At 32.9% G+C, this 18,277-nt stretch overlaps 1 pseudogene; it reads right to left on the bottom strand.

Moving 5' to 3' along the window:
- Positions 1 to 6,484: 6,484 nt before the first annotated feature.
- Positions 6,485 to 15,365, bottom strand: LOC107149536 (annotated as a pseudogene).
- Between the last annotated feature and the right edge of the window lie 2,912 nt (positions 15,366 to 18,277).

Below are 18,277 nucleotides of genomic sequence, written 5' to 3'. Positions count from 1 at the left end.
GCTCTATAATAGTTATGCTGGTGATTTTCAAAAATTGACTTTTATATTATTGCTTGACTATATAATTAAATTAAATGCCTATTTGAATATCTTCCAGCAATCACAATGTGGAGTAAATAAATATGTTAACTAATGTATACCTGAGCTCATTTTTTTTGTTGTTGCTGTTTACTTCCTATTCTCACTGTAATAAAATGTTAGGATCTTATATTTTGAAAGATAAAAACATTCAAATTGAATATTCAAAATGGATAATTATGTGTCTTTCACATGCCTTAATTGTTTAATGAACATTTGCTATTTGTGAATATTCTATATTTTTATCATTAATGAAATATGTGTAGATATAAAATATTTTAAAATGTGAGATACTTTCAGATTATATTTCAATTAAACTTAAAAATGATACAGTATTTCACATTGTAGTTTCATGCTTTCTCAGATTTGGTAAAATGCTAGAGTAGAAGAGTTTTTGTGTTTTTTTTTTCCCCAAGCTGCTCCATGCATGAGACTGGGAATGTGGATAAATAGCTTTTCATAAATGTGGGTAAAAAGAAGTACTTTACTGGGATTTAATATTAGACTTTCAGAAGAGCTTGGAGACTCAGAAGATTGGATATAGAAAAATAAAAGAAAAAATCCCACCGCAGGCACCCACTGGAACACTGTGGGCAAGTTGGGGAGAGGGATGGAAAATACCCACATTTCATGTGGCACCATAATATGTCTTTGTATGAGAAATCAGAGATCAAGGACACTGTTAGACTTATCCAGAGGGTGAGCTATATACCATATCCTCTTGCAGGAAAGATGCTGTGTGTCCATGATTATCCATAGTGAGCTGAGGCAGATGGCATAGTCTAACCACAATACAGTGGCCAATGGTTGTGGAAACAAGACCAGGAACTCAGACCTATGTAATCTGAGCAGGGTCCAAAAACTAGACCAAGCAAAGGCCCATCACAAGACTAAGAGTGTGCCTAGGAAACCAGGAGAAATTCTAGCACAGAGAGTGTTTTACCCAGGGAAATATGGGTCACTGAGATCTGAGAGATCCCCACATCCCTCTCACACTTTGAATCTGGTGGCCTGCAGGACCAGCTGATGCATACCAGGAATTCTATCAGATGGGTAAGAGTGACTGTGGGCTCACTGAGTGATCCCAGGAGGCCAGTAAGGATATGATCTGTGCGTGGCAGAAGGGAAAAAGAAATTGATCCTTTCTGTATGACAGGGACCCAGAGCAGATCCTGTGGTACAGACATACAGTGTGTATTGGCAGCTGCTGGACTCTAGAGGTACACTAATTAAAAATCTTTAGCCCAATCACCCTTCAACAAAAGACTAGTGTCTAACTAGACATAAAGTCTTTGGGAGATCTACCTATGGAAACTCATCTTAAAGAATTCCATAGCAAGCTCACCTTGAGATTGGAAGAGAAAACTCTCCAAACTACCCTACCTCCTACTGCCAAGAGGGGAAGTGGAAAATTTTTGAACTCCAACCAGCAACCTGACCAGCAACACAAAAACAAAAAAGTCTTGGTAGCATATGGCTACTACTCTAGTGCATGATACATACCTCAAAAAGAGGAAAGATATTTGGGAACACACAACTAATGTATATTCTCATTGACAATTTTGTCAACTGCAAGAGAAACAATTTAATTTTTCATCAAGAATCATTTTTAAAGAATTTTATTTTAGTTGTTTTTCCTTTTGTTCTTTCTTCTTTCCCTTTCTTTTGATTGGATGCAGAAAGGTACATGGGCATGTGTATATACATATATTTCATAATTTTTGATTTTTAACATTTTAAAAAAGTAGTTATTTTCATGACTCTGTCTTTTGAGGGCGAGGGTTTTTGATTAGTGTACTGAAGTTTGCCTATTTCTCTTTATTGTGTTCCTCTCTGTTCTTCACTAACATACAAATTACATCATTCTGTTTTTCACTCTTCCTTTAATTTTTTACTTTCTCTCCTCCTCCCTTATAGTCATCATATCCTACATCTCTTCTGGACTCTTCTTATTCACCTTTTGAAATAGCAAAGCCTTTTGTAAATTTATTGTTTTAAAGTAGGCAATTGCTTATCATATAACTTCTATTTATTGTATAAATTAACATTGTAGATGTCATAATAGGAACTAAGAATTTAGGTGAATGATATAAATTGTTTGCATTGGATTATGTTGTTATTATGTGACTCCTTCTAAACTGTGAGGAACTAGAAATCTTCAGCAACATTATTAAGTTCATATGGGAGATTCTCTGTCACCTAAGCTTCATATATTGAATGGACACACAAACAGTATGAAAAAATAAAGGAACAAAACATTTCCAACAAACCAAAATACCTCAATGACAAAATTCATGGACACAACAATGGAGGAAATGTCAAAAAAAACTTAGAAAATTCATACTTAAACTGATCTGTAAGGTAAAAGATGATTTTCTCTCTCACATTAGAGAGAAAATACAGGATGTGAAAGACCACTTCAAAAAGAGAGAGATTCTGAAAAAAGATCCAAATGGAAAGCCTCAAAATGAAGGAATTAATAAACCAACTTAAAAATTTAATGGAAAGGGTCACCAACAGACTAGACCACCTGAAATGAGTCAAACCCATAACAAGGGGGGGTGAAGGGGAAGAATTGTAGTAGTAGATTAGACAAAGGGGAATAAAGGGAATGGAGTGGGAAGTAAGAATAGACAGTGGAATGAATCTGCTATAAATTTCCTATGTACATATGTGAGCACACCATAGTGATTCTCACCATTGTATACATCCACAAGACTGGGATACTAGTTAGAATATGATATACTCCATGTTATGTGTAAATATGACAAAATAGACTATACTGCCATGTATAACTAAAAAGAACAAATAAAAAATAATATAAATAAAATAGATTCTTCATTTGCTAAAACACATATGTGTTCCACACATTTATCTCTGCATAGAGAGTCTTTTTATTCTTGAAAACATTAATGGGTTACATCACTGTAAATAAAAGTTCAACTGAGCTTAAAGTTTCTCTCTCCCTAGTAATTATTTTAATTATAGTTACAGGTGGCAGAAGAAGTTAATAATATGCTTTGAGCCATGTGCAATGGTATGGTACATGGTTGTAATTCCTGTGACTCAAGGAGGCTAAGGCTTTTTTTTTCTCTCTCTCTGATTTGGGTTCTTAGAAATACTAGACTTTCTTACTATACAAAATACATAGTTTTTGAGACAAACAACTTGATCATGATGTAAAAATCTTTTTAATATGTTGCAAAAAATTTTCTAATATTTCATTAAGGATATTTGCATTAGGATTCATCAAGTGTATTGGCCTGTCATTCTCTTTCCTCATTGTGCTCTTGTCTAGTTTTGGTATGAGTATGAGATGGCTTTATAGAATGAATTGGGAAGTGTTCCATTTTTTCTATTTCATGAAATAATTTGAGGGGCTTTGGCATTAATTCTTCTTTAATTTCCTGATAACTTCAACTGAGAATTCACCTGTTCTTGGGCTTTTCTTTGTTGGCAGGCTTCTTATTACTGCTTTTATTTCATTGCTAATCACTGGTCATTTCAGGTTTTCTGTGGCTTCTTAATTCATTTTTTTCCCAGATATATGTGTGTAGATATAGTATAGCTCACCCTCTGGATAAGTCTATGTGTGTAGAAATGTATACATTTATTCTAGGTTTTCTAATTTATTGCAGCATAATGTTTTAAAATATAAACTAATGATCCTTTAGATTTCTGTGATGTCTTTGATGACTAATTATTTCACATCTCTAATTCTATTAATTTGGGTCTTCTCTCTTTTTTGTTTAGTATGGCTAAAGTTTAATTATTTTTATCATTTCAAAGAACCCATGCTTTGTGCCATTGACTCTTTGTATTGTTTTTTAATTGTCTGTTTCATTGATTTTGGCTGTGACCTTAGTTATTTCCTTCCTTCTACTGGTTTTGGAATTGGTTTGTTCCTGTTCTTGAAGGGCCTTGAAATGCATCCTTATTTCTTCTATCATCCGTTCATCATTCAAAAGTACATTCTTCAATAGCCATGTTTGTATATAGTTTCTGGGGTTTTTCTTGCTGTTGATTCCTATTATTTTTTGTGATCATGTAAGTTATAAGTAAATATATATAGTATTTGCTAAGAGTCTTTGTGACCTAAAGCATGGTGCTGTGAAGATTTTACTTTGATCCTATCCCATTAATTGATTCTTGATTTTACTTCTTGCACTTTAGGAGTCTTGTTGAGGAAGTTGTTTCCTAAACTGAAATGTTGGAGTGTTGGGCTACATTTTCTTTTAGTAGATGCAGGTTTTCTGGTCTAACACCTTGGTATTTGATCCACTTTGAGCTTTATGCATGGTGAGAAAGAGGGGATAAATTTCATTATGCTATCTATGGATTTCTAGTTTTCCCAGCACCATTTGTTAAAGAGGCTATCTTTCCAATGTATGTTTATGGAGTCTTGGTCCAGTATGAGATAACTGTTTTTGTATGGGTTTATCACTGTGTCTTGTATTCCATTCCATTGGTCTTCATGCCAGTTTTGGTGACAATACCATACTTCATTTGTTACTATAGCTCTGTAATGTGATTTCAGGTCTAGTATTGTGATGCATCTTGCCTCCCTTTTCTCACCAAGGATTGCTTTGGCTATTCTGGGCCTCTTATTTCTCCATCTCTTTCTCTTTACATACCTTAAAATGCATTTGTTAAAAGCACTCATTTACCCATTAGAAGAGTTTTCCATGGTATAGATGTTGCTGATTGCATGTCCATATTATAATTTAACATTCCCACCATATATGGATGGGTCTTTTATAATCAGTAGAAACCCTAATTTGAATGGAAAAGATAAATGAGAATTTCCTAGGACTCACTGGCTTCATGCTGAATACACAACATCAGCTTTATCTGGGTGGTGGGCCTGTCAGTTTGAAATCGAAAATATGCCATTGAGTCTCCTGGTTGTCCAACTTGCCAACTGCAAATCCTGGGACTTGTTGGCCTCCATGACAACAAATGAAAACTCTATACAAAATGCATACACAACCATACACATGGATATTGGTTCTGTGTTCTGGAAAACGCTGATAAATATAAATTATGAGGTAAACTTTGGGGCTTAGAACATGGTCATATTTGGGAGGTCATCTTTTGTCTTTAGACGGGTAAAGGAAGAATAATATTTTTCATTTGTGAGTAAAATAATTTTTTGGCATATTTCAAAAATAGCTCATACTTTTCCAGCCAACATAATTGAAAGCATATTCAGAAAAACACAAATTTTGGACATTTGAGTTAAAAAAATATTAAATTTTTAAAAGCATTTTAAATTTGAAGGAAGAAGAAACAATGAAAGTCAACTATAAAAATATACTAAATAAGCTGCCCTTTTAATTCTGGGCAATTAAGAAACAAAAGAAAACATGAAATAATTTTTAACATGGTCATAACAATATGCCCACAAATTATTATATTTAGAATTGCATTTATTTGAAACATTACATTAACATGCAATTATTTTCAATGACTATTATGTTAACTTCATAATCATGTTTTATTTTTAAATTATAAATTTTTGAGAAAGGAATGTCATGTGGTGATAGAATAACAGAAAACAGTGAAAGAGCCTAGGCTATATGAGAGTTTGCAAAAGACATTAGTTTTTCTAAATGTAAAATGAAAACACAATTTAATGCAAAGGTGTTCTTGTCAATGAAATAGATATGTTCTGAATTTCTATTTTTAAAATCAATTTTAATTGGTCTCTTTCAAGGTATTCATTCATTTTGTCAAAGTTGCTGATTTTATTGTCATAACAATTTTATAATATTCTTTTAAACTATTTAAAAATATTTGTAGCATTATTACTGATATCCCTTTTTCATTAAACACTGATAATTTGTATATTGTTTTTAATTTTTTTACTGATTTATTGCTTCTAATATGATGAAAAACCACATTTGATGGCTAAGTTAGCAGTGGGATACAAATAAATTTCTTCTTTAATTATTTTTGTAGAATAGAACATATACATACCCATATAAATATCAGATGCCCTCTAGAATCAGCCAGTTTTTGTAAACATTGCATTTGTGCAGATTTTCATACTTTGATTCAAAAGTTTGAGAAAAATTAGGTAAAGGCAAATTTAGTAACCAACCCAGGGATGGGGGTGGGTGGGGGTGAGTTCAGTTTGGCTTCCAGCAACATATAGTACCACTCCTCCTTTTAAAACAATAGCAACAAACAAACAAAAAGCCTAGCAGTACAGTAAGGGAAAAAAGTTAAAAAATGTTGCAGTACTCTTTTTTTCCCTCCCATCAAAAACCAACAAAAATAAAGTGCAGCACCCATAAAAGTGTCAAAACAAAAAATACTCAAATTCTTCCTCTCATAACAAAATAGCACTTAGCCTCAGCAGTCTTAACCAAATTATACAGTGTTCATCATTTGGGGTTCATCATCTTCTTTATGTGCCACTGAGTTTAAACTACAAAGAGCTGCACTGATAAAATACCGAAGAAAATTTGGATTCTGTGATTAGGATTCTAATAAACCTATAGATGCAACATCAGAATGGGAAACATGATTCTGAACTGTCCTAGGTTGAAAACTTTGTGATTAAGAATAAAGTCTTACTCTTGACTGGAAAGTTTCAAATTCATTTTTGAATACTTCAAAATAATCTTCTTCCTCTGCTTTGGCTTTCTGGAAAAATAATGAAAACACCTCCTTGAATTCACATTACAGTTTTTGGGCATTTCAATAATAAATTGCATTACAACAGCTTGATGTGCTGTTTGTTCCATTAGCGCCACTTTCTGCTCAACTTCTTGGTAAAAACACCATAAAATAAGATATTTAGCAGTTTCTTTATGTACAAGGTACGGTCAGAGAAAAACTTCTATTATCCCATCAACTCAACATAACAAAATGTCTGATTTTTTTGTTAATATTTCTGCATAAGTGATTTTATCTTCATCTTCTATTTATTTTATCTTGATTAATAAAAGTGTTATTAAAAACATATTTGCTGGGGCTGGGGTTGTGGCTCAGTGGTGGAGTGCATGCCTAGCACACATGAGGCATTGGGTTCGATCCTCAGCACCACATAAAAGTAAAATAAAGATATTGTGTCCACCTACAACTAAAAAAATAAATATTAAGAGAAAGAAAGAGAGAGAGAGAAAGAAAGAAAGAGAGAGAGAGAGGAAGGAAGGAAGGAAGGAAGAAGGAAGGAAGAAAGATACTTGCTAATGGCATCCATGTTCCACAGACAGAGCCTCTCTCTGTGTATTAAAGTGTCCTCTGTCTGTTGCCATTCTCCTCCTTGCCTCAATTCTGTTACCGCTGTTTGTGCTTTGGCATGTTCCTGATCCAAGGACTCAAAAGTTTTGTAGTGCAAAATACCAAGTTTTTGATGATCTTCGGCAAGATACCATTTGCCCAATACAGAGCTTTTCACAAACTCTGCTTTTGGCAAACCAACACAATCCCATGGGTACACAACTGGGCGCCACCGCCAGGCAGCGGTGGGCAGCGGGGAGAAAGACGCGCCCAAGTCCCTCTCTTCCTCAGCTTCACCCTCCACCCGAGGGAGGCCCCCAGGAGGTTCCAGGGTTCCAGCAGCAGCCACCGTTGTTCAGTGTCCTACTGGCTCCAGCTCTACAACCGCCAATGCTTAACTGACTGGAATCTGCGCCACTGAGCCAGCTGCCCTGGCGTGCCAGGGCCAAAATGCCTCTCTGTTTTTGTCAACAGTGATAAGTATGTAAGTATGAATTTTATTATATTTCTTAAAGATTTAGCTTTTATCTTCATTTATTTTATCTACTTTTCCCTGTATTTCTGCTCTTATCTCTATTTTCTTGCTACTTTTAAATCAGTTTTCAGTTTGTATTCCATATTCATTTACCTCCTGAATATAAAGAAAATTTAAAAACACCTAAAATTATGTTAATTTTAGAATGTGTTCACATTGCTTTTGTCCACATATGTACGCTTCTCTCATTCTCTGTTTTTCTGTCTCTCACACACAAACCTTCTTAAATAAGGGTTGATTTTTTTTTTATTCAGTGTTTTACTTCCCACAGATAATATAGATTTTTGTCTTTCTCTATTTCTACTTGATTTTTTTTTTCAAATGTAAGCTTTTAGACTGAAGGTGAAAATCTTTTAGCCAAAATAATGGTGTTCAAAACTAATATTTATTTAATATGAATATTTGTATTTACCTATGAGAAGTGTAATTCACTATTTCATTCTGTTGAACTGTCTATATTATTCTTTAGTCAACAACACTGGTTCATAATAAAGAGATAATAATATAATTTTTATTATTTTAAACTGATATTACTATAATGTACCAGTGAAGATTTTTATTAATTTATTTACTTCTTTTGACTTTCCTGTGAATTTAATATCTTCTCACCTTTCCAATCTCAAGATATACTGCTGAGAATTTTATTCTCAGAATTAGATACTGAATTTATAAAAATATAAAGTGTTTCTTAAATAGTATTAGTAAAACTACCTGTAAATCATTGTTTAAGTTTATTTTGGTGCTTTATATATTTCTGTGATAAATAAATTAGAAAAGAATACGTCTTAGATAATAACTCAAGAAAAAAAATGGAAGAGGCAATGACTACAAAAAAAATGCTGCTTTGTGTGTCATGTATTTCTTTAGTTTTTGAAGATTTATAGAGTCACAGAATACAAACATCTCAACTCCAGAGATTCAAGCCCAAAAAATGATTAATATGCTTTTTCTTCATCCAGGATTCTTTTTCTCATAATGCATTTTAATAATGTCATAATCTTTCTTTTCTTTACTAGCAAATTTATTCTATTATCTATTTTAAAAAAGCCAATATATAACCCAAATTAGGAAGAGTAGTTGAAATATAAACTGTGAAATATTTTACATTCACATTATTTTTTAATCCCATTTTGCTTTTCTTCTCAGCTAAGATTACAGAAAGTCAAATGATTATATAAAATGCAGGGACCATCATAACACCTGAATATTTAAAACTGACTTTGAATAATCATTTAAATTGAAGGTACATTTGGAATGTTTAGTTTTGAATTAGGTATGTTCATATAAAAGTTTAAACATCAATTTACCTGAGAAAAATATTGCTATTTTTGCCTCAAAAGTAGTTTTGGATAATTTGCTAAAAACTTGAATAAGCTTTAGTGAGAATCAGCTGTGCGTTTTGCAACTGTCCTAAATAGAGAGTAAGTTAAAATTTCTTTTACTGCATTTTAAGTGCTATGCAGCCTGTATGACCACAAAATTTATTGTTCATACCTCATGTTTTCTGAGAACAAATTAATGTTAACCAGAAAGCATTTTGAGGCAATAAAAATAAAATTTCAATTCTTCCAGGAAGACTAATGTTTTGAGTTTGCCATTGTTGTGAACTGAATGTTTTTAGCTATCAAAAATTCATGTATTTAACTCCTAACCCCCAATGTGGTGGTATTAGGCAGAAGGGTCTGTAGGAGGTGATTAGGTCATGAGAGTGGAGCCCACATGAACAGGATTACTGTCCTTATAAGAGTAGGAAGACCTTTCTTCCTCTCTGTTTGCTTTTCAGTCATGGGAGGAAACAAAACAAAACATCAACCATTTGCACACCTGCAAAGAATCTTTCACCAGACTCAGCTCTCCTGGAGTCTGGGGCTTGGACTATCAGGCTCCATAATTATTAGAAATCTCTTTGTGTATCTAAGCTATCTAGTCATTATTTTGTACATTCGGCATCCTGTAGGCTTCTTGAATTTGGATTTTCAATTCATTCTTCATGTTTGGAAAGTTTTCTGATATTATTTCATTGAATAGAATGTTCATTCCTTTGGTTTGGACCTCTATGCCTTTCTCTATCCCAATATCTCTTAAATTTTGTCTTTTTATGCTATCCCATATTTCTTGAATGTTCTGCTCATGGTTTCTTTTCATTTTCACTGTGTGGTCTTTGTTCGTTTCAAGATGATATATTTTATCTTCATTCTCTGATGTCCTATCTTCTAAGTGGTCTACTCTATTGGTGATGCTTTCATTGTAGTTTTTAATTTGGTTTATTATTTCTTTCATTCCATGGATTTCTGTTTGGTATTTTTTTAGAACCTCTATCTCCCTGTTGAGGTGATCTTTTGCTTCTTGGATTTGTTTATGAAGCTCATTGTCAAAGTGATCTTTCACTGCCTGTATTTGTTCTCTTATATCTTCTTTGAGATCCCAGAACAGTTTGAGCATGTATATCCTAAAATCTTTCTCTGTAATTTTTTTCTGCTCTAGATGCCAATGCTTCTAGTGATGTGTTATCTTGATTTGTTTGTGGTACTTTCTTCCCTTGTCTTTTCATGTGGCTCATGTGTCTTCCTTTCCAGCTCTGTGAATCTGGTGTGTCATTGTTTTTACCCTATAGATTTGTAGTGCTCTTGTAGGGTTCTAAGATCTCTCCTTTGTGGGGAAGGACAATGTTAACAGATCCCAATATCAACAATACATAACCTATGAACAAATTATTGTTATTAAGACATTTACAGTATTCTGTTATAGCAGTCAAAACTGACGAAGAAGATTTTTATCACCAAATAGCAAATTAATGATCCCTAATTTCTTTTTATTCTTATATTTAATGATTAAAGATCAATTTTGTCAACATGCCTATATTTATAGCAGAGCAATTCATAATAGCCAGGTTAAGAAATGAGCTGAGGTATATGTCAACAGGTGAACATGATAAAGAAAATTTGATATTTAATGAATTTTATTCAGCCACAAAGTAGAGAAAAAATGTTTCACTTGCAGGTACATGGATGGAACTAGACAACATCATGTTAAGCAAGATAAACTAAAATCAGAAAATCAAGGGTCCTTTTTTCTCTCATTTAGGGAAGCTAGAGAAAAAAAATTATAAAAAGAGAGGATCTCATGAAAATAGAAGGGAGACCACTATGGTAGAGGAAGGGGAATAGGAGGAGAAAACAGGGTAGGGAAAGGAGATGTATTAGAGAATGAAATTGCTTAAATTATGTGCATGTATGGATATTCCACAATATAATCTACTATTCTATATAATTACTATGCACAAATAATTTTTTAAAAGATCAATATATTGTCTTGCTGTTAAATTTACTTCCCTTCCCTCTATCTTTTTCTGACTTCCTATTTGCTTTGTATCTTCTATAATTTCCTAAGTTAAATTATATTTTTGAAATATGGATAGTGTTCTTTCTTATAGTAGTTTATTATTATTATTATTATTATTATTATTATTATATTTTCCATTTAACCTCCCTCAGCCTTTAGCAATACCAGAACTTTATAAAATATTTAATATGTATTGAATGAGTATTTAAAGTTTTTAGATTTAAACTCAGTGCCTCAAAATACAAATTGACTTTATTATCTTTATCTATTTTCTATTAATGTACATTACTTGCATATCAAAATAATTGAAGCACAGTTTAGTTAACTGCATCAATAAACTCCTAAGATACATCCAGAGAAAAGATGAAGGAGTAGGAATGTTGAGATCCACTTAATGTATGGTACAGTACAAAATTTACTAGTTTAAATGTTTTGCCTTTTACAATCATTTGCATTATTAATTTTCATGTGTTACATCTATATCTGATTAATTTACTCACATAAGTTTAAGATAGTAAATAACATCAACCACAAAGATTTAGAGTCAATTTGATAAGACTATAAATTTCAGTCATAAGAATATTTTGCTTCTTAATCACAGTTAATTTTTCATACCACCATTCTAGCCTACATTTTCATGAGATTTATGGTTTGTTTCCCAAGATTAGAAACCATATGTTATAAAACAAGATATCTACCAAAGCAAGAATTGAAAACTTTTTAGCCAAAAAACACTGCAATCCTGTGACATCTTTGGAGCATATGAGTGGCATGTTCATTCCAATTTTAAAGAGCACTTCTAACTGGAATTGAAATGTTGATGGAAAATGAAGTAAGACAGGGCCAGGAAATAAGAAAGCTGACTGGAGTTTTCTAGGAAAAATTGGGATGAGCCAAGTCAGAGTGATGACACTAGGGATACAAGGGGGGATATTTAATATTACAAGTGGGAACATTGACTGCATTTTCCCATTAACTATATGATGGGAATATATGAATAACAGAAACTGGTCCCTAGATCTCTGGCTTGGGAATCTAATATCTGGATCCATTTGTAAAATAAGTACTGTATAAGATGAACTCACTTTTGGAATATCTGGGTTTATTTTCCACCCTTGCCCATCATTAATTCATAATAATTTATTTTGGAAGCAGGTTCAGCCTATAAATGGAGAAGAAAATAAAATATGTTGCCCTTTTATATGTGTTGCTCTCTTTTTAATAGCAGTGATAGAATGAATATCAATAAAGCAAAGAATAGATTGTGAATTATAGTAAATGCTACTTTAAAAGAACAGATAAATCTTATGAAAATTCAGTGCAGAAAAGTGGCTCTTTAGGGTAAAAAGTTGTAAACTTACTTTGTTAGTGGCCAGGTGGTAAAAGTTTGAGGCTAAAAAACAAAAGCAAATGTATTATGTGGGTACTTCTGTATCAATTGAAGGTAAACATTACAGACTTTTTATTGTTGAAATCCCAAAACATAATTGCATTAGTTATTATGGGCTATGATAAAAATCACCATCTACTGCGTAATTTAAATGATAGAAATGTATTTTCCGACAATTCTGGGGGATGGAAGTCTGAGAAGTAGGTACTGGAAGGTTAGGTTTCTCCTGAGACCTTTCCTTGGCTTACAAATGGCTTCTTTGTCTCTGTGTCTTCACATGACCTTTCCTCTGTCTGCAGACACCTTAGGTGTCTCAACTAGTTCTTATAAGGTCACACATCCTATTGAATTAGAACCCCACCCTTATAACCTTATTAAAAATGGCCTGATCTCCAAATATATTCACATTGGGGTTTCAGGATTTCAGCAAATGAATTTGGGGGGACTCCAATTCAGTGCATAATAACATTATCAGTAATTGAATAAATATTTGCAATACAGTTCTACTAGTAAGAACAGGAGCATTTTGAGGGGATTACAGTTCTGCTCAATTAGGATTCAAAGACAGTTTTTCCTGTATCAAGATCAATTGCAAAAGTTCAGCTGTTAATATTCATCTGTGATGAGATTTTGTGTTTCATCTTTAAAAATATCTTTTCACACAGATATGTTGTACATGTAATTATCAAAACACTAAATTATTACTGTTCAGTGAGATTTGTAAGGCAGGCAGGCAGGCACAGAGAGAGAACAGAACATGATGCTTCTCTCAAGCAATTTTCCTCCTGTCTCATTGCAAGCACCATTGAGTCTGCATTGTTAGAACCATAAGCAGAATAATGAAAAGTGAATACATTATCAAATATAATTAAATTCTTACAAGTTAAATTGATGCCCTGACTCCAAATGTATCATAAGTATAAATTAAAGTAGGTAATATGCAATAAAATTGATTAGAGGTAGAATGTGAATTAATATAAAGATACATTTCTATTCAGATTCCAAATGTATCTCTATATATTGTTTCTGATAAGCTATCATCCCAAAGAATATGCCTGGATAAATGACTTTTTAAAGGAACTTCTTTTTCTTTTTATACTATTCCCTTTCAATCTCATTCTTTAATAAAATCTTAACTTATTTTTATTCTTATTCCAATTTTTTAAAGTCTGTATTTGTTTTTACTTGTGTACAACCAGAAACATGAAAAATGGTGCTTTATATTTGTAATATGAATTGAATAGTATGCTGCTGTACTATATAACACATTAAAATAAATAAATAAATCCATATTAGATAAAAGTTTTTAGCCTGCAGTTATTTGGTTTTTATAACTTCTGCAGACAGAAATTTAAAAATTAGGTAAACTATCATCATAAGTACATTTGAGATTGGGATGATAAAGAAATGCAAGAAAATAATGTAGCTAAATAGTCCATGAACTAATCATTTATCCTTGAGATATATAGAATGAAAATCCATGAAGAAAGAAAAGCATAGAAAACTTGCTACCTTAGGAAACATACACAACACAGTTTTTTGTTTTTTGGGTTTTTTTTTTTTTGCTTTTAATCAACACAATGCATTATACTCCTAAAGTTTTAATGATTAATAACTCAAAACATGTCCAAATAAAAGTAAAAATAAACATAACTCAAGGATTTAAAATCAGCATACTACAGTGATGCAACAACTTCATTGCTTATAGCATCTCAATTCATAATAGCCAATCTATGGAATCAACCTAGGTGCCCTTCAACAGATGAATGGATGAATAAAATGTGACACACACACACACACACACACTATAAAAATAAGTAAAACTATGGCACTTGCCAGTAAAAAGTTGAACTGGAGAGCATCATGCTCAGTAAAATAAGCCAGCCCCCAAAAACCAAAGGTCAAGTGTTCTCTTAATATTTAGGTGCTAACCCATAACACAGGAGGTTAGGGAGGGGAAGTATAGAAGTTCACTGGATTAGACAAATGGGAATGAAGGGAAGAGAGGAGGGGGGACTTGGATAGGAAAGAGAGTAGAATGAATTGAACCTAACTAACTTTCCTATGTTTATATATGAATATATGACCAGTGTAACACCACATCATGTTCATTGACAAGATTGGGATCAAAATTGTAATTGATTGCAGACCATGTATGTATATAATGTGTCAAAGCACACTCTAATGTCATGTGTATCTAAAGACAACAAATAACAAAGGCCATGATTTAACAAAATGTTTTTCTTTTACTAAATATTAAAGTGCTATTAAATACATGTATGGCTAGGACTGTCTTTCTGACAAGATATTTTCTTGAAGATGTTTACACTAACTTCTTGAGGATAGGAGATATTAAGTGAATCAACAATTACAATAGTGTGATATAAGAAAAAAGGAAACTATAGGAGTAGGGCAAGGGGGGGGGTCTCAGACATGATTGGAATTATGATATCAAAAATGGAGAATTTTTCTCATAGTGAAGGTGGAATGAGCTAAATCTTAAAATACAAGTAAGAATTATGCAGATAGAAAAAGAGAAGGTAAGATGTTCCTAGCAAAGTAAACTTCATGTGAGAGTCTACTAAGGAGAGACAGAACATGCTAATGGTTGTTTTTCAACCATTATTACACTTAGTAACTTTAAAACCATGAAGTAGATGAGCTTCCAGAGAGTAAACTAAGAACAACTGAATAGAATAACATTGTGGCAACTTGGAAATAAACACTGGCTGGAAAAATTACCTGGAAACATGATGAGAGTAATGTTGTGCCATATTTGCTTGACCACATGACGATATTTCTAAGTTCTAATGCCAGAGCCATGCAAAAATTTGGCAAATAGTATAAATTGTGGCCCTTCAAAACTAATTTGTATTATTTATATAAGCCCTTGATGCACCCAAATGAGTGGCCTCTGTTTACGCCTTCTCCCTGTTAGTTCAACTGCATTCACTTATGTCTTACCCTGCTTCACCAAACTACTTTATAAGGGGAAAATTATAATTTCCAGGTGTGTGTATACTATATACTTAGTTAATATCAAGTCCTAGTCTCATCTATGTGATATTTTGTATTCATTAAGGAGATAAGAAATGGCTGTGTGCTTATCTCCCATCTGTCAATGTTAGATTTCAGCATTCCCAATGCACCATTATTTACAACATTGTAGGGAGAAAGAAATGGTGAATTGTCTTTAAATATATTTTACAGGTGATTATTTGTGTGCAACAGAAGTGAGAGTGACTAACCACGAAGATGGCTCTGATTTCTTAGTTCTCTTGCATTTTGAGAAATATAAATATTCTCATTAAGAAATGAATTATGTTTCTCTATTCACACTGTGGAGAGCTTGTGTGCCTTAAATTAATAAGAACAACAACAACAACAAAAACTGCACAGAGATGAGTAGTATATTTGTTCTGAACTTAGACCTCAAGAGAAATTGTTAACTTCTGCTCCGGAGAAGCAAACTGCTTCTAGAGACAGAGCACCCTTCTTTAGAAAGTCTGATTTGACATAGGTGAAGCTATAGACACAATCCAGCACCAACCTTCCTGCCAGGTCACTTCAGAAACCTGACCCAGCATGAAGTTTCACAGTGTTTCAGAAGCAATACTTAGCACATGGTGCATAATATATATAAATGTGAAGAGTCATGCTACAATGTGGTTTTTACCTTAGCTTTCTTCATCTTTGCTAAGGTGAACTTGCCAAACTTTCTATTAAACTTGAGTGTACATAATTGCAAAGTGGAAAGTAGGTTTAATTAAACTTTAGAGTAAGTACAATTAAATATTTGCTGAAAAATGGAATGGTTCTAAGTTTGGTATTATCAGTGTTAGAAATACCTATATTTCTTTCTATTTTCTGTTAAGATGTAATAATGTTTCCCAGTTTCAAAAAAAAGTTCACATAAAATTAGAAACACGTTAAACTGCAGAGGTAGTATGTGTCTCTGACTTTGTATCTGGTTTGGATAGAACATACATATCAAGAGTGTATAAAAAGGCTTTTTACTCAAATCATGAGGCTTTCTGGGAAGAGAAAGCTAAAAAACAGGTCTAGAAATAGATTGAGAGCAAGGAAAGTTGTGATTTTTACTTTTTTTTTTCTTGGTTAGTGGTGCTGGGTAAAAGTTTTCATGTGTCATTTGAACTTCCCACTGGGTCTAAAGGAAGGATTACCCAGGCTCACTGTATTCAGCTGTGCAGATGTAGAGCAGAAGAGCAATAGTGAGATCTCAGATGCGGAAGCTGTAAGCAAATGTAAAAATGATGTGAATCTGTATTACAATTTGACACTGAAGTTTTTAAGTGAAGAATAAAACATGTCATGTTTTATTAAATTGAATTTAAACATTTTCAAGTAAACTGTTAAAGTGCTTGATGAGGCCTGTAGCCTGATGTCAACATGTAGGCAAGAGTTCCCTGAGTGCCTGCCTAAGAGCCTAGGACCCTGTACTCTAAGAATTAAAATAAGTGCCTAAATCAGTACCTATGATATTGGAACTCTGCACTATTATAACAAGGCCTCATCAGGACACTTCTGTCCTTTTCAGAATTCCAAGTATTATCGATAGTGAGATGGACATGTACTTCTTCCCAGAAATGGTTTCTGTGAGGCAAGAGATACCTAGAAGTTTTGTTTTGTTTTGTTTTTAATTCCAAACAGGGCAACCTTGTTAAGAAGTAGATGGTTTTTGCAATTGGCTGATGGAATAGACAGAAAAAGGGAGAGGTAAAATTTAAAAACAGTTAGCAGTGAACATTAGCCAATCACATGCTGTCAGCTAGTCTAGCTATTTCCATGTAAGCAAGCATTAAGCTACAAGCAGTTGAGCCCTTTCTGACCACACCTCACTTATTTCCTGTCTATAAATACTCTGCCCACATGGAAAATGAAGCTTTCTAAAACTCTTGTGATTCAGTGTGCTGCTTGATTCATGAACCATTCTTTGCTTGATTAAACTGCTTAATTTGTCAATTTAAAAAAAAAAAAACATATGAAAAAACAATAACAAAATTAATGCATATATAATTCTTCCAACTTGAAATAATGGCTATTAGGTGTATGTGACTAAAGAAGTAAGAGACAGATAAAGGCTGAAAATACCCATAAAGGACAGATGGGACAAAAAGTACACTGACAACTGTCAGAAACAATAACACACAGACATAAAATGTGGGAGAGAGTTTATACAGAAAGTAGGAATCATTGAAATGATAACTGCTTTCCACAGATTTGTTGAAAATTCATTACTCATAATTGTTTTATACCATGATTAAACATTTGTTTCTCACAGAAATGAAATACAAGCTCACCAAGAAGTTAACAGCCCTAACTTATTTTCTTTCAAAAATTTATAATATAGAGAAATTATATAAACTAATATAATACATAAGAGATTGAATAACTAAGAATTTTACAAAGGTTACATTTTTACTTCTCAAACAACAAGATTATTACAAGGTTGATTTTATAATTGAGGAAAATTTTATATAGAGTTGAATGTCCAGATCATAAGTGTAAAACATATAAACCAAAGTATAGAATATTTAATGTATCTATAAATACAGATAGTAACCTTTGGTGACCTGCAGGGCCTTTAGTTCAGAATCTGGGGATCTGGGATGGAGTAAAGACAAACAGACATACATAGACAGAAAAGCTCCCACCTGGTGGTTCTTCATCCCCTGATAAAG

Source organism: Marmota marmota, unplaced genomic scaffold, assembly GCF_001458135.2.
Source record: "Marmota marmota marmota unplaced genomic scaffold, marMar, whole genome shotgun sequence".
Lineage (NCBI taxonomy): Eukaryota > Metazoa > Chordata > Mammalia > Rodentia > Sciuridae > Marmota > Marmota marmota.
The sequence above is the reverse complement of the archived record's forward strand: the minus strand, read 5'-3'. Positions and strand labels throughout refer to the sequence as shown.